The sequence below is a fragment of the Ictidomys tridecemlineatus genome, chromosome 1 (assembly GCF_052094955.1).
Source record: "Ictidomys tridecemlineatus isolate mIctTri1 chromosome 1, mIctTri1.hap1, whole genome shotgun sequence".
NCBI lineage: Eukaryota > Metazoa > Chordata > Mammalia > Rodentia > Sciuridae > Ictidomys > Ictidomys tridecemlineatus.
The window spans coordinates 7,160,299-7,185,805 of NC_135477.1; the positions used below are offsets into that span (position 1 = coordinate 7,160,299).

A 25,507-nucleotide genomic window follows, 5' to 3' on the forward strand; every position below is an offset into this window, starting at 1 on the left:
CGGGCCAGCATGGAGCTCTGTCCTGGTTTTTGTGTCCTTGTAAGTAGCTGCCCTGTGGGTCTGGGCCCCTGGCACCTTTGCCCTGAGATCTGAACCCGCATTGCAAAGAAGGAAAGATGGAGAAGTGGAGGTGCACTGTTAATCTCGCCCCCATTGAAAGGGGAATGGCAGCCTGTCTGCCCTTTCGTCGTGCCTGCAAGCCTCCCCACACTGAGGAAAGTATGCTCAGCCAGAATTTTGCATTTCCCTTCAGCTAGGTTTGGGGCAGATGTCCTTCTAACCAGGGTTGGATCCTGTGTGCTGCCTAGGTCATGATTTGGGCTTGAGTCTAATCCTGGACAAGTGGCTTCATCTTGTGCTTTGGTTTGCTCATTTATAAAATGGGATAAACTCTACTTTGTGGGGTGGTGAAGAACTAGACATGGTATGCTTAAGGGTTCAGGGGAGCTCTCCAAATCCACCCACTGTGTTGGCCCAGTTCTGAACCTGCAGAGAGCCAGCTGAGGAGGAAGACAGGCAGAGGTAGATCCAGTGTGATGTTGGACCCCATAGTCTCTCCAGGGTAGGCCCCTTTCTCCACTGGGCGACCGGCAGGGGAAGGGCTTGCTTGTAGTGGGGAACTTGCTCACTGCTCAGGTCTGGGAACTCCTTCACCACGCCTGGGAAGGTGCAGACACCACCAGGCCTAGACACCTGGAGAGTTTGCAGGTGCAGCCCCCTCCCGCTCCCGGGAAGCCGGGAAGTGCCGAGCCCAGTGCCTGGTCCCTGGCGCGGGCTGATCAACGGCATCTCTCAGGTGTGCCGTGGGTAGGGCAGCCAGGGCGTACACAGTGTGTCAACTCCGTGTCGTCATCTGCTGTGGGAAATTATCTGGCTTTAAATTAAAGAAGATTGTTTCTCGCTCCTTGGCAGACTGGATGGATTAGTCAAATCAGATAACGATCCCGATTATGTGGCCCTCAAGGCTGCATTTGAACTTGATGACAGTTTACCTGGAGGGAGCTAATGGCTGACTGCCACCCAGGAACCTTTTCTGCCCCTTTGGCCTCCCCCCCCCCCACCTGGCCTGTACTTCTGCTAGATTGGACCATGTTGGCAGTGAGTTCTCTGATCAGCTGGGCCTGGACCTGGCTGCATTTGGGTCCCCCGTCCCCTCATCATGAACCCCAGCATCGCTGCCTTGCTCCGAGGGTGACCTTCCTCCCTGGGCTTCTGCAGTTCCACTCTGCTGTATCTTTCAACCCTGAGCCTGTCCCACAGGGTACTGTGTTCCCGTTTCCTGGGTGCAGCCTGCTCGCCTGGCCTGGTGGGCCTCGCTGCACCAAGGAGGGTGTCCGGGCTCGCCACGTATTTGCACAGCTGGCCACTTCTAGTGCAAGTGTGTCATTTACTGACTGGACTCATCCATCAAAAATGGTCCTTCCAAAGGCTGGTTCTCCTGGAGAGTCTCTGGTGCACCCAGAGGACAGGAGCCCTGGGTGTGGGAGCTGCACGGAGAGTTAACACTTGCCATTAAACTTCTAGAGGAGGCCAGAGCCTAGTGTAATGACCTTGGACTTCCTGGCGTCAGGTTTTGGGGCTATTAAAAGGCAGTAACCACAGCTTTTTTGTGTCTTGAGAGTCTAAGGGAAAAATACTGTGGAAATTTGGTTCGTGTTTCAAGAATAGGAACAGGAGCCATCTACTCGGGCCAGAGGTGGGGCTCTTCTTGTTTCTTATAGCTGGTATAAATAGCTTGTCCTTATGTTCCAGGCTTCTTTGTTTGGAATGTAAATATTTGCATTACAAATACAAAGTATGTCCTGGTGTGTATTTTTAGTGACCATAATTTCTAAACCCCAAATCAGACTATTGGTCTACAGAGGATTATTTTCTCCTGATTTGTGAACCTGTTTATATAAAGAGACTTCCAAATGTACACACACCAAACCATGTTTGCTTTGTGCGCATGAGGGGTCTCCAGGGTGCCCGGGAATCGGGGCGAGTGTGGGAGGGGTTTCCCAGCCTCCATGCTGATCCTTCTGTTGTTAAGTCACCCAATGCGGGGGATTGGGGGTCCTCAGGTGACTCCTCTGCCGGGTTCTTAGACATCCCCGTGGGGCTTGGCTGCCACTGGCTGACCTCTGTGCCCTGTGACGGATGCTCCTTCTCAGAGCTGCTGCTGCTGCTGCTCTTGGAAGAAGCGGAGGAGAAGGTGTCAGGGCGCTTTCTGTGGCCAGGAGCTGTTCTCCCTGCGGGGCCAGGGCCTCTGGGTGCCGTCTTCCTCCGTCAGATTCTCAGGGACAGTTCGTTTTGAATTGTCCTGTGAAGAATAGCCCAGACCTGTCAAAGGCTTGCCCGCCTGCCTGCTCCCTGGGTGGGAGACCGGGATCTGCCCTCTGCCCTGTACTGGGATGGAATTCCTGAGACTCTCTGCGAGGCCCTGGCTGGAAACCATAGCTGGGTGAAAAATGGCTTCCCTCCATCCTTGTGGGATCCTTGACTGGGACACACATTAAACGGACAGAAGACTGATGAACAGGAGGAAGAACATACTCAAGCACACACACACAGAGTCCCGCAGAATAGGAGAGTGGAAGAAGAGTGGGGGTGACGGGGGTCCTGAGCCGGCCAGGAGGAGGGGCTAGGGCTTCTGGGGGGTGGGAGGGTGAACAATGGTTGTCTTGTTATGCAGATGAAGTCTCTCAGGTCATCCAAGTGGTCCCCCGAGAGGCCCTCAGAAGAATAGGTTAGAGTGTCCGGGGGCTGTGTAACCTCTGGCCTCCGCTTTCCTGATCCCAGTTAATCTTCCCTGGCTGGTGACAGCCAGGGAGGGGGCTCATGGCATTGGGTTTCTGCTGGAGGATACTCTTTAGGCAGATAAAGGGCTTAGAGAAAGCCTCAGCCTGCATCTTCTTCCCCAAGTGGCCTCAGTTCAAAGGAATCAGCGTACAAAGTGGAATATTTGGGTGCTATTTGCTGAATTCCTCAAAGCCCTCCATCCTATCAGGGCATGGTGGTGTGCACCTTTAGCCCCAGACACTTGGGAGGCTGAGGCAGGAGGATCACTTGAGCCTAGGAGTTTGAGACCAGCCTGGGCAAAAATACAAACAAAAGCCAAACCCTCTGGCCCACAGGTTCAAAGGAGAAGGCTGGGGCACTGGAGTTCAGCTGGCTCGATTGGGGGAGGGGTGATCTGGCCCTCTACCTGCAGCCTCCGTCTCATCAGAGACTGAAGGGCAAATGAGAGCCAGGATCCTGGCAAGGGATCCCCAGGACCCCCGCTCCTAGCTCTGGTCCCCAGCAGAGGCTAGAACCAAGGGCCACCAATGTTCTTGCCTCCCAGTTGCCCATGTCCCTTTGCCTGGTTGGGGACAGTTCCTTCTCCATCCCACTGAAAGCTGGTGACTGAAGACCAGGGATCCCATCTTTCCTTCCCCATCACTACCTTGTGACCCTCATGGTGTCCTGAGTAGAGAAGTGTCCAGCATTTTTCTTGCCAACCTTTCCCTCGCTGGGTTCCCAGGATGCTGAGCTCCACTCAGAAGAGGAAGTGCAGCAGGTAAGGAAGGGTCCAAGGGGAGAGGACTGATGAGATCTGAATTCGAGGGTCACCTTGGGACGTCCACTGTCCAGCATGGAACGGCTCCTGTTTGGTCCAGTGGACACACTTTCTCTGAAGGACATGCTACACAGGCCTGGAAATGGGGCCTGAGGAAGGGGGCCGTCTTCTCCAGTGTTCTGGGTGTTGCTCACTGTGGGAACACGTCATTTTCTTTTCTGTGGTTACCTTTAATCTGATGTACGATGGTGTGACCCTCCTTATTGTCTGTCACGGATTTTGATAAAGATCATATGTTCCAGAAAGGCCCATCCAATGCCACACTGGGCCAGTAACCAAGTGCATTATACTGAAAGTCAGAGGAAAGAGCTGCTTTGGTTGTTTATCAGTAAGAATAAATGAGGGGACAAATGTCGAGCCCATTAATGAGAATGGCATCAGCCTGACATTTTGTGTCATCCTAACTCTAAGAAGCTATTTATACCGACTCGACAGCAGTTTGGGTGAGAAATGAGATGGAGGAGGCCATGCAGAGGAGGAGGGCAGGAGCGAGTGGCTGTGATCTCCCCACCAGAAACATCAGAAGATCACTTGCTCGTGTGTTGGCCTCTGGGCATCCATGGGTCCTTGGCCTCGGGCACAATTTAGCTCAGAATAAAAAATGATGTATTCGAAGCAGACCCACCTCCAGTTGCCATCTGAGTGGTAGAAAATAAATTTGCTCTCAGCTGTTAAAACTGAAACAAATCAATAGAAAAATGCCAGTCTGCCCAGTTTTGAGTCAGTGATTTTTTGGTTTATAGGAGGAAGATCCGCCCACTGAAAACCACCTTTGGATCCACCAGGAAGCTGTGGAACTGGCTAGTTTCTGTATAAAAGCAAGGCTGTCCTCTGATTTGCTTTAAAAATTACACAAGAGACTTTCTAAGCCCGTTCAACCTGTTCTTCCTTTAAGCAGCTTTATTGAGATATGATTCACGGGCCGGACAATAGACTCATTTAAAGCTTGCAATTCAGTGGGTTTTGTATGTTCATGGAGATGTGCATTATATCACCACAGCCAATTTTAGAGCATTTCATCTTCTCAAAAAGAAACCCTGTATCGTTTAGCTCATACCCTCCCAAATCCTCATTCCTCCACCCCTGCTCCCCAGTCCTGGGCAACCACAGATCTCCTTACAGCCTCTGCCAGTTCCAGTTCCTCCATGCTGGACCTTCATGGGAACAGAATCGTGTGGTCGTTTGTGACTCGCTTTCTTTTACTTCACTTGGATAAACAGGCTATCCATGTGGCCCAGGTGTACTGCACTCCTTTTTTATGGCAGAGGCTGTAAGAGGAATAATAATATCCCACAATATGGCTAGACCGCAGTTTCCTTTATCCGTCTGTCCATTAGCAGTAGATGTTTGTGTTTGTCTCCACATTTTGGCTCTCATCCACAGGGCTGCGGGGAGTATCTGTGTACAGGCTTTGTTTGTATGAACATGTTCCCGTTTCTAGGGTTATAATTTTTGAGAAGTTTTTCCTTTTTTCCTCATAATAAGATTCTTTGATTTCTTTCTCTTTCCCTGGTCCTAGAAAACTCTGGATTCCCAGGTGGGAATCAAAACCTTGGCGGAGACACTGAGTAGTTGGAGTTTTAGAGTTGGGAGCACCTCAGATGAACATAGCTCCAAGGCCTTTTATGGGTGGGGAAACTGAGGCCCAGAGAGACCCCACTCGGCCAGGCTTTTAGAGTCACAAGTGAGTGACTCTGAAGGTTCTGCCCAAGCTCTTAGTAAACCCCCAGGCTGCTTCTTGACGGACCTGGAGCACAGGTCAAGGGTGGGACAGATGGTGGCCCTCGGCCCCAGCCCACTGGTCAGCCTTCCCTGACCTGACAAAGGCCAGAGAATGTCTCGTCCACCCCCAGCTGCCAACAAGAACTGTAACTTGTGGTTCCAGCATCTTCTAGTTCTTCGTCCCCTGCAGCCATGGGAGGCCAACCGCTTATCCGGGGAGTAATTAAATTAGGAACCAATTCAGAGAATGAAATTTTATCTGATCTGGCCAAGCCCATAAACAAGGGGCTATGATGGTGACTCTAGGGTACATTATGAAGTTGTTTTTCAAAAAATTGTGCTGGGCTAAAAGCACTGGAAGAACTCTATGGGGACCACGCTGGACGCCTCCTGGAGCTGGGGGGGTGCAGTCCTGGGGGCTTGGCTGTGTCCCCAGACCAGCCTTCCAAGTGCTTTGTTCCAGGTCTCCCTCGGCCCTCACTAGTAGGTGACCTGTTGGTAGCCGATGCTCTGGGCTCAGGAGACGTGCTCAGGTGCAGCCCTCTCGGAGAGGGGTGAGAGCTGGCCCACACATTGTGCCCTGTGCCCGAGATTGCAGAACAAGACAGCAGGTCTGATGCTGGCCACAGGAAATGGGAAGGCAGGATGTCATCCCACTCCTTAGAGGGGCAGATGTGCAGAGAAGAGCACAGCAGAGAGACCCGGTCCCTGCCAGACATGCGGAATTTCCTAAGAAGTGCTCTGAGAGGAAGATGGTGTCTGGGAAGGAAAAGCCTAACTTTGATGAGATGGAAAAGGTGAATAAAGTACTCCTTGATTTGAGGAAGAAAGGCTTCATGGACCAGCTCAGGGAGGGAAGAAGGTCCCTGCTGCCCCCGAAAGGCCACCCTGTGGATGCTTCCTGCTCTGTTCAGAGTTCTCCCTGTCATCAGCCCACAGACCGAGGCATCTCTATGGAGATGTGACAAAGCAGCTGGGTGAGATGTGGAGTCACGTGAGTGACCGAGAGAAGCAGCGTGCACTCCCGAGGCTGCGGAGCTGAGGGGAGGCACCAGGAAGATGTGGCTGACTCTGGGTCAAAGGAAGTTTGACGATGTCAAGGGGCCAGCCAGTGTCACCTGGGAAAAGGTGGAAGAGGAAGAGGAAGGTGGATCAAAGCCTGTCTCCCAAGAAGGTCCTCGGGGGTCAGTGTCAGTTCTGGTTGGCACCTAGTGTAATAAGAGGGAAGCGCGCGGGCGGCTGTCAGTCAGAGGCTGCCTTGGAACTCCCAGGGAGCCCTTTGGAACAGATTGCGCATCCTCGGGTCCCCAGAGGTGGATCACACTGTCTGTGCTCATGGGAAGAGAAGGTGCACAAGTCACAGACACCGGGGAACGGAGAGTCCTGCATGCCACGAGAGGAAGCATGTGACTGGGGGGCTGGGGACAACCTCGTCAAGGAGGTGACATCTCAGCTGATAAAGTGGGCTTGGATGATGAAAAAGTGCCACCAACTGAGTCTCTGCCAGAGGAGCAGCCAGAGCCGAGACCCCCAGGAGGTTCCCCGTCCGTGGCTGGAGTTTGGGAGAGACTAGCTTGTGGCACACGTGGGTCAATTCTCTCCTGTTCTACGCCCTCCAAATTGTCATCGCAGTTCTGCCATCTCACTGTTCCCCCTGGGTGAAGGCTCTTGTCTGAGCCTCGCTGGCCGCAGCTGCTGCACTTTCAGAAGACAGGGACAGCCAGAAACCAAGGAAACCCCGGTGCCCTTGTCCTCTCTCGTGGGGTTTGACTTGTGAGCAGGAGCTATTTTTACAAAGGCACAAGCCTGAAGGGGAAGTTTTGGGGTGGGCAGCTGAAACCACACTCCCCAGAATAGGACTGAAAAAGGCCGTGAAGTCCCAGAGGTGAGCACAGGCTGCTAGCTTGAGTTGGGTGACAGTTTCAAGCAGCACAGTTCCCAGAGGCGGGACCCTTTGGAGAGAGACTTGACCTAGGAAACTCCTGGCTGGCGGGTCCCATCCTTGAGCATCACTTACCTGCCCTGGATCCTTCTCGGGTGGAAATTCTTGTTCCCTTTCCTTGCTGCCTCTGGATGTCTTCATCCAGGACCTCAACCTCTGGAGGGTCCTGCAGGGGGTGGTCCATGTTGCAGTCAGCCCCTGCCTTCCTGGGAGCAGACGCCCAGGTCCTGCAATCACCTGGGAGCTGTGGTCTCCGTGAGGTAGCACTCTGGCCTCCTGGACCCTGTCCATACCTGGACACTGCAGACAGAATGTCCTGAACCTGCAGGAATGCCACATTAGCCTTCCCAGCATGGTGCCACGTCCAGGCACCAGGAGAGGAGACCCTTTGGACAGGGACTTCACATAGGAAACCATGGACGTTTGGCCCCTCCTTGAGCATCCTGGCAGCTGACGTTCTGCACATCCTTAACGGATTGTTCCTATCTTATTTCCATACACTGCAGCTCTCTCTAGTCCTCCCTGGACGTCCTAGGGGGTACAGGAGCATTGCATAGTTTTCCTGATGAATGTTTATCTGTAGTCAATAGCAATAATACACAGCTCTGTTTAATGTTGTTTATAATTAAATTTTTAGGCTGTGGACAAAACATAAATCTTTCTGTGTTTTAGAATCAAGAAGATAAATCAAGAGATAAGAGGAAATAATTTTTTCCTAATAGTTTGATTTAGAATCATTCCAGATGTTCACCTAGCATCTCCTCCCAAGTCCGTGAGGCTGCGCCACTGCCCCAAACTGTTTTGCCATGGGAAACCTCTCTGGGAGTCCCCTTAATCTTTTAGCACTCCAAAACACCACCTCATAATTTTGTTTTGACTTTTTATTTTGAAATAATTTCAGACTCACAGCTCTGCAAGAATAGTGCAGAGCTCCTGCGTGCCCTTGTCATCAGTGACAGCCACTGGAATGCCATCTTCCTAGGACATCCCAGCCAGGAATTGATGCTGGCACAGTACCATCAACCAAGCTGCAGACTATCCTCTCTGTTGTCTCCTAATTTATTAAATCTGGGGATCCATGGCTGTTTGGAAGCATTTGAGAATTTCATAAATTTCTGCATTGTTTATCTTTTAGATTCTGTCTGGGTCCTTTCCAGTTGGCAGTCGGCTGCAGTTTCCATCAGACCAGCAAATACTGGGAGAGCAGGGCTCTGTGCCTTTCATGGGGCTGCATGGTGCTTTGTTGTGTTTGGTGCGCACACGAGAACCTTCTTGCCCCTAGATGTGAGAGATTCTTGGAGGTGAGGGATGGAGGACAGCAGTTTGGTGTAGTAGAACATAGGACGGGACCTGGGCAATTTGGTTCTGATCACAGGAACCAATGGGTATCCAGTACTTAGTGTGAGTTAGGCTTCACCTACTTTGTTTTGTTCAATGCTCTCAGCAACATTTGAGGTGGATACAATTAACATTCCTGGTGTTTTTTTTTTTTTTTTTGTACTGGGGATTGAATTCTGGACCCTGAGCCTGCTGGGCAAGCACTCCATCTCTGAGCTACATCTTCAGCCCTTTTTCCTTTCTTTCTTTCTTTCTTTCTTTCTTTCTTTCTTTCTTTCTTTCTTTCTTTCTTTCTTTCTTTCTTTCTTTCTTTTCTTTTCTTTTCTTTTCTTTTCTTTTTTCTTTTTTTTTGGTGAGACAGGATCTTGCTAAGTTGCCAGGCTGACCTTGAACTTACGATCCTTCTGTCTCAGCTGGGATTACAGCTGTGCCTGGCATAACATCCGCTTTTACAGAAGCAAAACTGGGTCCACCCTGCCCAAGTTCCTGCAGCTTGGTGGTGGAGTCAGGGCTGGAGCGAGGCAGCCTGAGGTCAGAGACCACCAGTGCTTTCCTTATGGGGCTCCCTCCTTGGGTCAGGCCTGCACTCTTCTGGCTCTAGTTCTCATGACTGCTGTGTGTCCTGGGCCTTCTTGCCTGACTTTTCTGCTCCTCTATTGTCCCACTTATGATGCAAGGGGCTTGTCTGAGAACATCTGCCACAACCCTTCCCTGTCAGTGCATATTTCCTGACGAAACACTTTCACCTATGGAGCTGGAGATGCTCAAAGATGCAAGCAAAATTTCTACCCCACCCCTTGTAGGTGTTTTTAAGGTTGGGGAGATTTTTGCAGCCTAATTAGATTTGATGGGAACCTCAATTCCAATTGAATTGTGCTCTGGTGTATTTTAGTTAAACCAATTACAAACTGATCTCTTCAAGACGCAAAATCCTTGAGTAGCAGGCTGCACCCTGCACCCACATGCTTAGCTCCAGAGCCCAGGGTGCTGGTCCCAAGCAGAGGACGTGTGCATGCCCTTCCCTGCCAGCCTCACGGGCAGCATTGATTGTGAGGGGCCCCCAGAATGGGACCCAGGGCTTTATCTGTGTACACCTAATTGATTTTGCATTCTCCACCAAGGAAGGTTAAGAGGAAGCTTGTTTGTAAACGGCGTTTAAACTGTGCAGGCTTGGGGACGAGTTGTAAAAACTAACAGAGCAGGGCGCTGGCTGGAGGGCTTAATTTTCTCTTCAGGTTGCGGACTCTGCGAAGGTAAAGGTTTTCCCATTTATAGGGGCTGAGCTTCGAAAGCCTCGGCTCGTAAATTTCCCTGACGGCCTTGCTTGAGTGCTGTGAGATGGCCTGGACCCTGGGGATGAATGGGTAATCACATTAGCGTGATAAATCCAAGGAGGCCCCCGCAGTTTTTAGATCATCAGGCTGAGCTGCATTAGAAGAGATGCTGTTCGAGATCAGAGTTATGATAAACAGGCTCCCAGAAGCAGCATTTGCTAACCTCCTCCGGGCTTGCTGGGAGTGGAAGATTCCGTTTCTCATTCTGAAATGCTCCTGGGGAAGTCCCTGCTCACCATGGGGGACAGAAACCCGAGGCCTGATCCCGGTTTCAGAATATTTGTTCTGCAGCTGTAACATACACCCTGGGTGTGTTCTCTCTCTCCCTTTAATCCTGGTTATTTCACTCCTTTGGGCTCTCCGAGACAGGCTATGTCCTTCTCAGGACCCAGTGCAACATGATAATGTGAGTCCTTTATTTAAAAATAAGTAAGACTTTGAGAATAAGGACAGCAGGGCACTAAGCCAAGTAAGGGAGGGTCTGAGTGTGAGGCCCACTGTGTGACTGACTGTCACTATGGGACTGCAGGGTCCATGCCCATGCAGCGGGCTCTGGACCTTGCCTGATGCTGACCTGGAGTGACTTGGTGCACAGCACCTGGGGAAGGGACTGGAAGCCTCTGAAGGCAGGGCCTGTGGCAGCTGCTCCTGCCTGTTCCGTGCCCTGGGAGTCTGGCAGGACACCTGGCTAAGTGCACCCTCAGGAGATATTTGTGGAGCTGAATCCACCCATACAGTGCTTCTGCTGGTCTCTGCTGGGGCTTCTCCTGCTCTCAGGTTCAGGAATCTGGGGCGAGTGACCTCCTGGCTGTTCAGAATGGACAGGATCAGAATTCTCTATTGAAACTTGCTGTCTCAACAGTTCTGCTTTGAAAAGAGAAAACCTGAATACAAAACTCTTCCAGACTGTGTGTGTGTGTATGTGTGTGTGTGTGTGTGAGAGAGAGAGAGAGAGAGAGAGAGAGGGAGAGAGAGAGAGAGAGAGAGAGAGAGAGAGAGGGAGAGAGGGAGAGAGAGAGAGAGAGAGAGAGACTGACTCTCAAGGCCGTGCGATTTTTCCCTGCAAGATAGAAAAGACTGTCAGTGACAATCCAGAGCTGAGCATAGCTGACGTGTGTCTCAGTCCCAAGAGGGGGAAGCCCGGCTCCGCTCAGCTCTTGATCTCTTTGATGTCTTCTGCGTGGTCCTCCACCCTTCTTTGCCGAGAGGGAAGCCCTTGGAGAGGGCCGAGGATTTCAGGGACCACCGTAGGTAACCCTGCTTGTTCCTTGATCATGGAAACCAACTTGCAAAGTCGGGGAGGCAGGGAGAGGGGCACAGTGCATCTCAGAGATGAAGCAAGACCAGCTCAGGGCATCTCTCCCCCGGGGCAAGTGGCTGCAGAGCTTGGAAGGAACCTGACTCCTTTGTGTTGAGTCTTTGTTCTCACCCAGTGTGGGGAGCCCGGACTTGCCCAAGCCCAGTGGGTGCCCTTTTCTTCTTGGAAGCCAGGAGAAGGCGAGAGTAGCATCCAGGGCTGGCTGCCAGAGAGGGACGTTTCCAGCCAAGGACAGCCAGACTTCAGGTTTTAAATAGGAACTGGGGATCTCGAATGAAGGTTGAAGTTACCTTTATGCTGGGGCGGTGGGGGTGGGACCTGGGGTGGACGCTCACTCGGAACGCATAGGTCCAGCTGCCCGGGTCAGCTGCTCCACAGCAGCCACGTGGGGACTGGTGAGCTGCTGCCAGGGTTTCTTCCTTTTGTCCTCAGTTTGTACAGAGGCCAGTGGACATGTGAGCTCCGAGGCAGCCAGGACTCTGTGCTCTGCCCTCATTGTCACAAGTTGATGGGTCTGAATGGGGCTGTGACCGTGGAAGAAAGAAAGGAGCCATCTTTTATACCTCCTGGCTTCGGAGAGAGAGCAAGGCAGGACCCCGAGCCGGGCAGGAAGCAGTGGTTCTGGGGCCGCCTGGCCCCATGGTGCAGGGAGAGGCAACCTGTGCTGTACCTGGTTGTGGGGGACAATGCTCATCATCATGAAGTGCTCAGCCGGCCCTTCACTTATTCTGTATATAACAAATAGAGCACCTGGATTCCCAAGAGAACACTGGTTTTATTTACCTTTTATCTTCCCTATCGAGACATTCATAATCCTTGTTTTTATTTGGAAAAAAAGAAAATAAGAGGCGGAAACCCCATAATACTTTTACCGTCTGATGTAGGAGTCTAAGACAAGTTGAATAATAAGTCTTGTTTAAGGCTATTGGGTAAGTAGTATTATGGGGGGTGGGCGGTGGTCCAAACTTCAGCAATACACAGGGAAGGGATCCTGTCTGTCCTGTTCGCACTTTGTCTGTGTCCAGCACGGCTGCATCTCTTTGATGCCTTCTGCGTGGTCCTCTGTCCTTCTTTGCCAAGAGGGGAGCTCTTGGAGAGGGCCGAGGATTTCAGGGACCACTGTAGGTCACCCTGCTTGTTTCTTGATCATGGAAACCAACTTGCAAAGTCAGTGGGTCTGTTAATGAATGAATGAATGAGGCTGATTCCCAGTAGGGCCTGTGAGTTGGCATTCTGGGACAGTGGCCTCACATGGGAGGAAACTGTAAAGACAGAAGAAAAGCACACTGTCCTTTTGGAGACGCAGTGTCCTGAGCTTTACATAACTCAGCCAGTCTCTCCAAACCTGAATGGTAGGCTACATGATACCTGTTTACAGAGGGGCAGATAGGGGCCCAGAGAGGTTGGTAGCAGGTCACCCAGTGAGCGGAGGCTAGACCAATGTTTGGCTGGAGGATTTGTACCAGTGCTGTGCTCTGTTCTTTCTGTTATGGGAGGTACTGGGCGGGGGAGAGAATAACATTGCCAGACAGCTGGGTGTTTGGGATGCCTTGGCACCCCACTCTGAGCCCTAACCCACATAGGGGTGCAGACACAGATACAGATAGCGGTGGCTGTGGAAGGCAGGATGAGCCGTCTTGCCTGGCCGCGGCCTCATGGAGCTCAGAGCCTGGGGGAGCCCCTGTGGCAGCACAGAGTTCAGTGATGGCCCCTCATTTCAGTTGTGAGGAAGGCCACCAAGGAGCAGCATGAGGTGGACCAGGTCTGCAAGCGAGCTTGTCCTGTTGATGGTGTGCTGTGGTGGCTAGAGTGCAGGGCACCTAGGTGGCTCTGAGCCCAGGGAGCGGCGGGGTGGGTGGTGGGTACTGGAAGGCCTCCCGGGTCAGAGCCCGCAGACACTGTGAGATCTAAGAGGTGGATCGAGGGAGCCTCAGGGAGATGTCACAGACCCGGGAGTCACCCGGACCTGTGGTTCTCTTGTTGAGGTTCAGAATGTGCCAGAATCCTTGTTCCTGGGTATTGGATTGATTTCTAGAGCTGGCGGATCCCTGGCACTGCCCCTCACTGCCTCACAGTTGTGCCCCCAGCAGTTGAGGGCATGCCACTTTTAGTGCCCCTGCCCACTGCTGTGCGTGGGAACTGGCCTCCTCAGCCACATTTAGATGCCAGGAATTGACTCATTCTCTTTCTCCTTTGGGGAGAATTTGAGAGATTTAAGAAATTATCTGGAAGCAACTTGCAGATTGGAAACTTTCCATGGCAACAGTGTCTTCCTGGCCCCCGGGTCCTGACTCTGCAGAGTGACAGAGAATCCTGGGGTGAGATGGCAGACGCCCTCTCTGGGGTGCAGCAGGCCTGCCTGGGCCGGCTGTGGACTGCACCCCTGTCCATCCTGAGGAAGCCACCTGTGGACAGAGGTGCGAGAGAATAGAGCCCTTTAAAGCCTCACCTGGGACCTCTCCCGCCCTTGTGTGCCCTGCCTGCAGGTGGCTGCCGTGTGGAGCGAGTGCGGGGCCTCCTGGTGGAATCCATGGAGGAGCCATTGAAACCCTGGAAACCCATCAAACCTGGCAACTGGAGGTCATTAGCTGTCTGACTGCAAGCTGGGTCGTAAAATAAGCCCCAAGTAGTTACGAGCTCTGCTAACTGATTTACAGTATGTGGACAGAGGAAGCTTTGGTTTGGCACCTCTGAAAGGAAATGGGCGTTGGCCCGAGGGAAGAACACTCACCTTATGGTCAAGGTGCAGGGCTGAGTGCACTGTCTGTGTTGGCCCATCATCTGGGGTGAACTTGACATGGGCCCTCCGTCTCTCCGTTTCTTATATGGCAGAAACTTAATACCACTATCTACCTTTCTTTGCTTTTGGACTGTTTTTAAATTTCAATAAAATATGCATAGAGTATCCATCCTGTGTGTACAGCTTGATGGGTTTTCACCGGCAAAGTCACCTGTGCGGCCGGCACCTAGATCAGGCGTGTAAACAGCACCCAGGAGTCCCGGTGCGTTCAGGTTACTAAGCACTTCCCACCCTGCCCCAGGATCCCCCTCTCCTGGCTGCCCTGGTCTAGCGGGTTCCTCTGGTTTTCAGCCTTTATGGACATGGAACCCCGTGGGCTGTCCCTTCACAGTGGCTTCTTCGCTCAACCCACGTTTGTGAGTCTCCTCCCTGGTGCTGCCTGTTCACTTTCAGAGCCGACGTGGTGTGACTCCAGTTCCTGGTGGATACTAGGTTAGATTCATGGTAGATATTGTGTGATTCCAGTTTGGGGGCTCTATAATCAGTCTGAAGGGACGTCCAGCTTGCGTCTTTTGATAAGCACAGGACGTGTTTCGCTGGGCACAGGCCCAGGAGTAGTGGATGGTCTGCGATGGGAGTGCCCAACTTCAGCGGGTACTGCCAGCTTTCCCGGTGGTCATGCCACTGTCCCCAGCGGCAGCCCAGAACTCTCCCAAGAGATGAAATAAGAGATGGGGAAAATGAATGGTGAGATTGACTCCTCTTCATCCTTCGCCAAAGCGAAGAGCCCGAGGGTTGGCTGCTGAGTGGATAAACTGGGGAATGTGTAGACAGAAGGTCCCCATGGTACCCTAGTCACATTTTCCTGAAAAACCAGTCTGTGTCCCACCCTTGGATGGGGCTCTGAGAAGAGCCCAGAAGCAGCACTTTGGTCCTTGTGCTCTTTTGCATTGAAGAAAATTCTCCAGGCCAATCCTTGTGGTGACCATGGCTGGCCTGCCTACGGAACTTTCTCTTGAGAGGATGTTGCAGGAAGCTGTCACCATGCTTCATGGCTCCGTCAAGAAAGCTTTTGATTTGCAGATCAATCCCAGGTCAGAAGTGACCTCTTCTGCACAGTCCCTTCTGAGCAGCTTGGCCAGCAGGCCTTCCCATGTTCTCGGTGGGGAGAGTGCTTTTCCTGCCTCCAAGGCTGTCCAGTGTGCCCAGCAGTCCAGAGCGTGGGAAGAGGTAGTTGGCATTTACTCAGAGTCTGGCAGTCCACAGCAGCTCTGAGCACAGACAGGAAATAGAGAGAGAAAGCACTCTGCACTGTCCCACCTGGGGCTGTCGCCACCTGCCCTTCCTCTGCTTGCAGGGGCAGCAGGCCTGGGCAAGTGCTTCAGGGGATGCTTACATCAGCTTGGGAGCTGACTTTCCAGAGCCTTCTGCTGGGAGGTTGGCAGGAGCTCTTGCACCCCGCACCCCTGAGCAGCAGAACTTGTGTGATGCTGGAAAAACCACGTACCTGCACCATCCTCCCCGAGACGCCAGCTACATGTGGCCGGGGAGCTCTTCAGATGTGATGAACACAGCAAAGGAAGTGGAGTCTCACATTTTGTTTAACTTTATATATATAAATATAGTTTAACTTAAAATATATATTGTTTAACTTAAAAATACACACACACAAATATATATACACACACACACACATTCTCAATTCAGTTATTGGAAGATTTAAGACTGGAGCAATTTGGGCACAAAGGAATTGTGTAACTCCTTTCCTGACAAAGTTTTATGAAATCTGAATACAGATCAGGTACTTCTGATGAAAGTTCAGCATCCAGATTGAGATGCCTGTAAGTGTAAGATACTGGATTTTGAGAACTTCGTGTGAAAAGAGGCAAGACTTTCATCGATAACTTTTGTGTTGACACATGTTGAACCATGGCTGGACTGGGCTGCATGAACACATGAAGGCTGACTTCTCCTGGACGTTCCTCTCAGGTGCGTGGCTCCCATTGTTTCTGGCTGTGCTGAGTGTGCTCTGCTGGAATCCCACCAGGGAACTGGAGGAGGTGCAGGAGAGCCTCTGCCTCCCACCAAGTCCCTCACCTGGGAGTCGAGCTGGGGGCCAGCTACCCACCTGGCTGTGCAGAGGGCCTCCAGGCTGCCCATGTTGGGTCCCTTGGGCGCTGGCTGGCCCATGGGTACTGGGTCAAAGAGGACTAATCCTCCAAGTCCAAGCTCTGTCCTTCTGCCACTTATCCCAGTTGCCCAATGCTCACAGCCAGGAAGAGAAAAGAGAGAGGGAGGGGCGTGTCTCACCCGGTCTATGCCCAGACACTGGGTGGGACGCCAAGGTGGGCCAAGACCAGCCTGGGTCAGGGGGAGAGCTCTGCCTTGAAGTCCAAATGTAACTGAATTCTCCACCCCAGGGGGTAGAAAGCAGCCCCCAGTACTAAGCAGCAGAAATGTGGCCCCGGGAAATGAATTGGGTTTTATTTCTGCCACTGCCTCTGCCTCCTGGGTCTGGAGGGGCAGGGGCGTCCTGCAGAGGCTGTGGCGGGCAGGGACTTGCCAGTGAGCACGCCAGCGTGTCGTGAGGCTCTGTCGTCTCTTTCAGCCCACCCGACTGGCTTCTGAATGCAGCCTGGGATGGGTTAACTCGGAGCACGCTGTCTTAACCTAAGGGTCAACAGTGGCCCTGGGAGTGGGGCCACTGACCTCCCTGACGTCACACCCCCACTGAGCATTTCTCTTGGGAGAGATGGAGGCCTAGGATGGGCCGGGAATCTTGGGTCTACAGGGTGCTTTATTCTGAAACTCCTGGAGCAAGTTCTTCTTTTTCGTCCAGGGACTTTCTTGGACACACTGTGGCCAGTACCACCCCAGAGAGAAACCTCATTTGTGGCAATCTTTTCTCTTTACAAACCACTCCCCTGACTGTCCTGTGTCCCTTGCTACTAAAACACTCTGGGCCACATCACTGTTTTCACATGCCTCAGGCAGGAGCAGGGGCCAGAGTCCAAAGTTCTACAGCTAGTGGGGGACAGAGCTGAGCCTTAGGTTCAGGAGCACGCCCTTCTCGGGGTGACTGCTTTACCCTTATTTCATTCCTCATTTAGTGCAACCTAACAAAAAATCCTGGTTGGTCAGGCCTGGTGACAGGAAATGCTGGGGTCAGGCAGTGAGAGAGGAGTCTGTGTCCCTGTTCTTCTCAGGAGGACTAGGGTCTGCTCTGGCAAGGACAAGCTGCCTATCTGGGGAGGCCAGGTCTCAGACAGACCTCTGTTCCCAGTGCCCCACACCAGGATCTCATACAGATGCCCTGGGCCTTGTGGATGAACCCTCTGCTCCACCTCCCCTGTTTAAATTCATGACTCAGATTTCTGCAACCTTCAACTTGGACTCTGTAGCCTGCTTTGGCCTTCCTCTGGCCCAGACCCGGCACAGTGTTCTCCTCGTTCATGCTGCCCACTTTGGGCCACCTGTGATGCTCGGTAACCTTGATGTGACAGCACAGTGTGGGGTGGGGACACCCTGAGACTTGCCAGAGACCCCAGACTTCCTCTCCCCAAGGCCCCAGGACCAGCCCTGATGAGCCCTGCAGGGTTACTTTGTCATCGTGCCTCTGCACATTATGATTCATGCCACCCTGCTGATGGGGATGGGTGGGAGAAGCCCCCCACAGAGTGGCTGGCTGAGCTCTGGAAGGTTCCCCTGCTTCCTGGCCACGTGGTGTTGATTTGTACTAGAGCGGAACCCATAGCATTCAGCTGAAGCACAGCTCTCTGTATTCTGGAATGCTCCAGAAAGTGCGACTCAATGAGATGTTGGTTTGTGGGAGTTTGTAACTTGGCCTAGAGAATCCTGAAGCTCGGGCTCACTGCCTCCTTGGGGAGGGTGCTGGGGGGGGGGTGCTCAGTCCATAGGTGCCTGAGTGGTGACGGCCTTCGTCCCTGCCGAGAGGCCAAGGGCTCACCTCCCTGGTCCTTTCCCACCCTTGCCTGCCGCAGGGAGCCCAGAAGAACATGCTCAGGCGCCCTCCCTCTGACACACGCTTCATGGCTGGGATGACCTCCTGGCTACCCTCTCTTTGTGTAAGAAAGAAGAGCCACAAATGCCGTGAGACTGAACATTCTAATAAGAACGATCCTGTCTTTACCATTTGAATTGTGTTTCTTACTAAAATTGAACATTTTGCAGTTATTCATGAGACAAGGTCTCCCTCTAAAAGAAACGGTCTCCTCTGTCGTTCTGATTTTTTTTTCTCTTGTATTTGAGAGCGGGGATATCAAGACAGGTGATGAAAGAATTGTTTTCTAAGAGCACAGCGATGCTTCTCACAACTGCCTTAGAAGACATTCAGATGCATGCGTTTTGATCTCCTCTTTCTGCATTAGAATCCGAGGAATCACTTACTGCAACAGACAGTAAAGTAATTCATTTCTGGTGCCTGTCAGCAAGCCAGGCTTCTAGAAGAGCAGCCAGAATAAAACCGAATTGCATGACACAGAATAGACCAGAGACTCACCCTGCTCCTCACTAGCCCCAGACCTGAGCAGGTGGTAATGGGGACGAGGGTGACAGTGAACATTATCATCATGGAGACAGCTGCCAACTGTTCTGGCAATGATGGGGCGGCCGCTCCTGCGCAGGCCTCCCTGCAGTTTTGTTGGGAAGGTGTTATCATGCTCTCCTGTTTCAGGGCGAGGCGCCGAGGCACATTTAGGGATGAGAACCCCAGGCGTCTGGAGAACCCATGTCCTTGTCACCGTCACTTTGCTCCCGAGTGCTCAATGCATGAACCGCTCCAGGGTGGAGACCAGCTCTGCCATCCCCAGCCTCTGCCTCTGTCCCTGAGAAGGAGAGGGCTTGGGCCAGCTATTCCCAGAATTAGCCATATGTTTATTTTTTGCTTCAGTTAGTTCACTAATTGAGGCAAAGTTTGTGGGAGTTTTGACATTAAGTACCTGGGTAATTGCCTCCGTGCATCACTTTCACTTTGCATGCTTAGCCGCAGCTCTTAATGAAATTTGAAAACCCAGCTCTACTTGGGGAAATGATATCACCTTCTGTTTCTAACTCTGTCCCCACATACTGGATGGCTAGGCTTCGAGTTTTAAGCTCAATTGCTCAACCCACAGAAGTGTCCAATGGCCCTGTTCAGTGGAATAGAAAGTCAGCTTTGCTTTTGGGCAGATTGCCTGACCCTGGTCTTTAACTGGGAAAAGAGGGCTCCAATAAGACGGTCTCCCGGGTGCCTCAGTCTGATCTGGGCTTCTCTGCAACTTCCATGCCTACCTGGCTCGTGCAACTCAGGAAGCAGGGCAGAAGCATGCCCTTCTCTGCTTCCTTCCTCAAGGACTAGCACTGATTACTGAACAAATATTCTTGAATAAGTACAAAAGATGCAAGCTATTTCAATGAATGATGTGAATATAAATTACTAGCCAGAATAAATCCATAGGAGGTAAATATGGAAAAGCTTCATGTTGCCTCTGGAAAATGTTCCTGATCTCCTCTTTATGATCCCCAAAGAAAACTTTAAGAAGGGGGCTTGAGGTGCCCTGCTTTAATAATCACATCCTGTGACATGCGTGCAGGAAGTGGAGGCACGGGTGCGATCGTCACCTGGGCTGGGGGCTGCATGCCCCGGGATGCTCTAAAAGTCCAGCCAGCTCCTCTGGAATGTGCAGCTGCTCCCCTGTTCTAGCTGCAAAGCCCTTTTGGGACAGGTCAGATTGCAAATGGGATTGGGGGGGGGTGGGACAAAAGAGGAGGCTGAACACAGGGTAGGTGTCAGCACAGCCCTACTGTCACCAAGTGTCCCTGCACCGTCTCAGAAAGCTATGGCAGGGTTAGGGCTCAGCTGATGGGGACAGGGAGATAGCATCCCAGAGAACAAGCCGCCCTCTGGTCTGGACCCCCTCCCCCAGCAGCGAGGTGCTTGGCAGCCCAGGTGGAGGTGCCCCCTCCCCAAGATGAAATGTCTTCATTTCTTTTAAGGTATAAAATGAACACTTTTGGCCATTCCCAGGGGAAAGCATGTTTGGGATTTGTTCATGATCATTCTTTTTTGATCAAGGTCTGGGTGTGGAAACTCAGAAAAAGATTCCAACAAATAGCATCCAGTGATGTCATCAATTTTATCACCACCAGAAGGTGCAGATAGTCACAGCTTATAAACATAGGGAAAAAAGAAATTGTCTAGTGACAGCGTGGACTTGTTTCTCTCTACCAGCCTCACAAGAGGAGAGGGGTAGGCCCAGAAACGGCAGCAGAGGCAGCGACAGAGCACATCCAGCTGTTGGTGGAGAGGGACAGGACAGCCTTGGGCTCGAGGCCCAGCCACTGCGCTAGCTAAAGAGGCTGAGAATAAATTTTAAAAACTTAAAAATTTTTTTAAAAGGAAGGGGAACTCCCTCTCCCCTGCTGGTGAGAGGTGAGCAATTATTGAACCCCAAATCCTTCCCCCGAGATACCCAGCAAACCTCTCAGTTCATGGCCTGGAGAAGCTCATTAAATGATGTGATGTTGTACCCTTCTGAAGTCTAGAAGGGGCCTGTAGCTGAGGGAAACAGAACAGGCACAAAGCAGGAGGGTGACTGGGCTTTGGGTCGACTCGGAAGGCTTGGCGATTTTGAAACACTTCCAAATTTCCTTTACAGCAAAGATGAACACAGTCCAGAGGGAGGAGTGTTTTTCCCCTTCTTTTGTCCTGAGCTCAATGCTGGGATTTTCTAACACGTGGTGAAATGTGGCAGCGACTCAGTACATTTGAGAATGGGCCTGAGAGGGTTATAAGAACTGCAAAGGGCAAAACAAAACTCACCGGAGACAAGGAAACTTCTGCCCTCAGACACAGTCATGTAATTTACGGAGACATGTCATTTTGGTGTTTTCTTGAGTGTGAAAGCTAATTTAGAAAAGGTGGGGGGCGTGCCTGAGGTTCGTCAGTGACCCGCACCCTGGGGCCTCCGCACCCTGGGGCCTCCGACCCCCTTGTCAGGGCTCCAGCAGCACCAGCTGAGGGGTGGCTCTCCAAGAGCCTCAGCTCCCCAGGCCCATGAAGGCATCCCCCGCCAACAGTCCCACGGTAGAGGCAGGTGATGGCCTCTGGCCCCAGAGACAGCAAGAAATGGGTGTTCAGTGCAGAGTGAGTGTAGTGGGGCAGGATTCTTTCGCTTGCAGAATTTTAAATACACAACAACCCCCCCCCCCATTTATTGGGAGTTTTCTGTTCACGACTGTGCGGTGTTTTTGTTCATTGCCTCCCTTTTTAATCTTCCTTCTGCATTTTTTTTTCCACGAGTGGAGCTCTGCTGGCTTCACAGGGCTCATCACCTAGTGGTTCAGGAGGATGCTGTCAGACAGGCGCCCGCAAAGGTGCTGTGGGGTCTGAGGACAGCGTGGCCTGACTGGGTCTGGGCTTTGGGGTGAGGCATATTGGCTGAGTCCAGAGGGTGGACAGCAGTGACGGGTCCAGCAGGGCCAGAGGTGCTGGAGAAATGGTGACAGCCAGGAGGCTGGGGGACAGAGGGACGGACACACAGCCAGAGGGGCAGAGGCAGGCACCTGCAGTACTGCAAGGAGAGATGGACCTCCCCATTTATAAGCCCAGGCTGGAGGAGGGGCTGAGCGAACTGCTGGAAGTCACCAGTAGGTGCGGTTGCTGTGCTGCCCTGTGTGGCCGTCAGGGCCACACAGCCAGGAATGGTCCTGCTCCGCTTGCTCCGAGCTGCCCTGGCCTCCAAGTCCAGTCTGCTCTGCGGCCTCTGCTCTGCCTTTGGGAGGATGGGTGTGGCGTCCCATCGGCCCTCGGGTGGTGTCAACAGGAATTCCTCCTGTGCCGACTGGAGGTCTGAACAACTGTGTGCGTTGGCCAAATGTTTATTTTTCTGAAACAGATCAGAGCAACTCTGGATAGGAAGTCTGCTACAAGACCTTTTTTTTTTTTTTTTTTTTTTTTAAATTTGGAGACTTGCTTTTTAGCCCAGGAGGGAATCTGTTCTCTGTGAATCAGTCCCAAGTTTGTAAGGAATCCCTGAACTTTCCAAATCTCTGCAAAAGAGATTCCACTCCTCTGTAGTTAATTTGAAAAGGTTACAAATTTCTCCTATCATAGATCATTTGCTCCGTGGGAGTTGGTTTGCTGGAGCCAAGACCCATTTATTAATTTTTGAACAAGTTTTCTTTTATTAGCTTGTTTACATAGAACTGCGAGCATCGAGTGGCTCCCAGCGCTCGGCGTCTGACTCTGCGACGATTTTCTTGCCCTGCTAACCCTGGCTGGAGGCGGGGGCTTCCCTGCAGAGCCAGCGCTGCCCCTGACAAGACGGGCACACACAGCCCTGTGCCAGCAGTATCTCAGCTATGCTCAGGGTGGACATCGATGGCATTCTTGGAGAATGTTCTTTAGGTATAATATTTATTGAATGTTCAACTCTCCTGCTTCAAATATTGAAACTTGGAGAGATCTTTCTAAAACAATCGTAGCTCACCTAAAACACTTTTAGGTTGTTTTTACTAATGAAGAAGAGAAGAGAAAAACAGAATCCTTTTTTGATAGACCAGGCATATTCAGGTTCACGTCCCAGGTGACGTGTCTTTAAATGAAGGTGTGTTTGACCTAGTTTACAGAGGTCAGGAGTCGAGATTCCAGATCTGAGTGGGGTTCTCCGAAACTGGTTCTATATTCCAAACCCTAGAGGAAGTCTGAAAGCAGAGTTCCTTCCTGGCCCTCTTTCCGCCCCAGGCAGCTCCTGCCTCCGGGTGTCCTGGCAGTTGTTGGAGCCCTGGCCAGTCAGTCGGGGAGGGGGCACTTCTGCACCATCTCTTTCAGACCTTGCTGCCTTTGTCCTGCCTGAAGTCTTCTGCTGCAGAGTCAGGCCAGGCTGGGCCGTGCTGCTGGCTGAGGTCCTGTCTGCAGAGACTGGGTATGTGGGGATACCAGGCGGAGATGATGGCTGTGGCTGGGTTATGAGCACTGGGAGTCGGTGGGCACCACAGAGGCATTTGGCATGGCTGGTCCTGTTCAATGCCCACAGCGCTGTGCAGTGGGTGCTACGGTTCCATGCGTCAGGGGAGCAAACAGGCCCAATGTGAAAAGTAGTGGGCCCCAGGATACAGCCAGGAAGAGGTATCGTGCATGCGTGTGTGTGTGTGTGTGTGTGTGTGTGTGTGTGTGTGTTTGCATACTTCTGGATCTAAGATTCCTGTCTCTCTCAAACATTCTCTTTGAACATCAACAAATACAAAATTGTGTCCTCCAGAGTCACATTGTCCCTTTTGTCCTTGGACTTGGTACTTTTCGGCCTGTGCACGTTTATAAAGATGCATGCCCACTCTGGGGAGTTCTGTGGTCTGCTCTGGGCTCTCCATCATCCTGACAGAGAAGGCAAGGGACAGTGTCCTTTTGGCTTACTCCCGGGTACATCATTTTGAGTTAAATGGAATTGAGTTATGATAATTATGATGACGACGACGATGGTGACGAGGACCCTTTGCATTAGGACCCTTTGTGGTGGGTGGGAAGATGTGATTAATTCAATTTTTTTGAATGTCTTGAGAAATAAGGGGGGAAAGTGACCCTTGGATGGAACTTCCCATTTGCACTTGAACTTCCCATTTGCACTTTTCTCACAGGCCTTTCGCCTGGTCATCCTGGAGCCCTACAGCCTCCCTGCCGTCTCCCGTTCTCTTGGGCTGGCGGAGAGCAGGTGGCAAACTAGGCCCAGAGACACATGCACAGGTGTGAGTCCGTGTTGTGGGGCCCTGGGCCCAGGCCAGTTGTATATGCTACATCTGTTGCTCAGTATTTACTGTTTCTTCTTCATTATATTTATAGTTACAAAGCGGTGCCTGCTCTGGGTGAGCAAGCCTGGAAGTCACATGGACTGGTGTAAGTGGAAGGCACAGCGCCCAGCTCTACCCCACAGTCAGCACTGGGAAACTGAGGGGTTTATGAGCCTACCAGTTCCCATCCTGGAGGGAGTGCCGGGAGCTGGGGCTTCAGTGCGTGTTAAACCCAGCTCTGCCTCCTGCTTGCAAGCTGCTGCCTGCCCAGAGCTTCAGTTTTCCTGTCTGCACCATGGAGTCATTGCACCTACCTTGGTGTCAACCATCAGGTGTGGGTGAGAAGCAGTAGGCCCCAGAGTAAGGGCAGGACAGGTTCTCAGATTGTGTTTGCGCCTCGCCTACCCTGTCTCCGGGCCTCTCCAGCTCTCCTTCTCTGAGTGCAAGAGATGTATGTTCTGACGTTCCTGCAGCCGGCAGAGTGAGCCGGACCTCTGCAGATTGAATGAATCTGGGTATCAATTTAAAAATGACACTATTAATATTTAAATCATTGAAACACAGAAGCTCTGGTTTGTCCTGCCGGTTCATGCAGCCCCCTGCACACCTCGGGGGGAAGTTGCTGGGACATTACAACTCTGCGGAGGGAGGCTGCGACATCTCTGCATGCTTTTGGGGTCCCCAGCACCCACCAGGGCTGGTGCTCAGGTGATCTGCTTGTCCTGGCCACACTTGCTATGGGCCGGGCTGCCTCGGGTGCTCACTCCTGCCTGCCCTTGGTCAGAGGACAGCCAGTCAGGCTGCCCGTCACAAAGAAAGTCCAACCGAGGATTTCCAGGCAGTTCTTCTCCTTCAAGGGTTAACCGACTCTTCTTTTGCTCATCTTTAGAAATGAAACAATGTTTCCAACTATTCCGATCATCAGCGGCCATCTGGTGGGGATTGCAGCTGCCCCCCTCAATTGTGCTGTCTCGAATATATTCATCCTAGGACTCCACGGTGCATCTGCAAAATCATTATTCGCAGTTGGTTTTGAACATGTGAGCCCTTGTCTCCACCCATCTGAAGGACATCTGGGCATTTCTGCTGCTCAGCGGTCTTCTCACTGTCCCTGAAGTCAGGTCACAGTGGCCAGGAGGGGTCTGGGGCACCAGGGTGGACAGAGCAGCCCTGCTCCTTTGGGTTTCCTATGTGGTCTCGGTGTGCTTCTTCTTCTCATTCATTTCCCCGTTGTGTTAGAGAAGAACTGTTGGAAGGCGATAGAATATGCCACTTATCTTTGTGGTCCAGCTGCATGAGAGTGCACGTGATTCCTGGTCTGAAAAATGTGTCACTTTGTCCTGGTAGTTAAGGTTTGAGGTTGTAGAAACATTGGACCAGAGCATGCAAAAAAAGTTTTTCAAAGGTCCTGGGTTCCTGAAATCCTTGGTTCCTGGGGTGATGTTGAACTTTCCGGATCACTTTGAGAAAAAGAGAATGAGGGTCTCAGTGGAAAGGGTGTGCCTATAGCCATGTGGCTAGTTAAATGGCATGGCCAGTGCTTAATCCAGGGTGGTGACTCCTCAGCCCAGTCTCAGGCCTGCACTCTGTCTTGATTTGTAAGGAATCTGGGAAGAAGGTGCATGCCATCAAATTATCTGGACCACAGTTTCCTCATCTGTACACTGGAGATAACAATTGCACTTTCCCTTGGGCTACTGTGACACTTAAATAGCATAGTCCTTATAAA

The 25,507-nt window shown here is 51.9% G+C and overlaps 1 protein-coding gene across 6 annotated transcripts in view; it reads left to right on the forward strand.

Moving 5' to 3' along the window:
- The window catches only part of Chst15 (carbohydrate sulfotransferase 15), a 68,583-nt gene that overhangs the window by 6,058 nt on the left and 37,018 nt on the right, over positions 1-25,507 (forward strand). Inside the window, exon 1 of one of the 6 annotated variants that reach the window (XM_078024702.1) lies at positions 11,017-11,188. The exons of 3 other annotated variants lie outside the window; for them this stretch is intronic. The gene's annotated coding sequence lies outside the window, so the exon portion shown is untranslated. Of the gene's footprint in view, positions 1-11,016; positions 11,189-15,839; positions 15,985-25,507 lie in introns of those variants that run through there. 2 more of the 6 variants (XM_078024699.1, XM_078024709.1) reach the window with 2 other exon arrangements.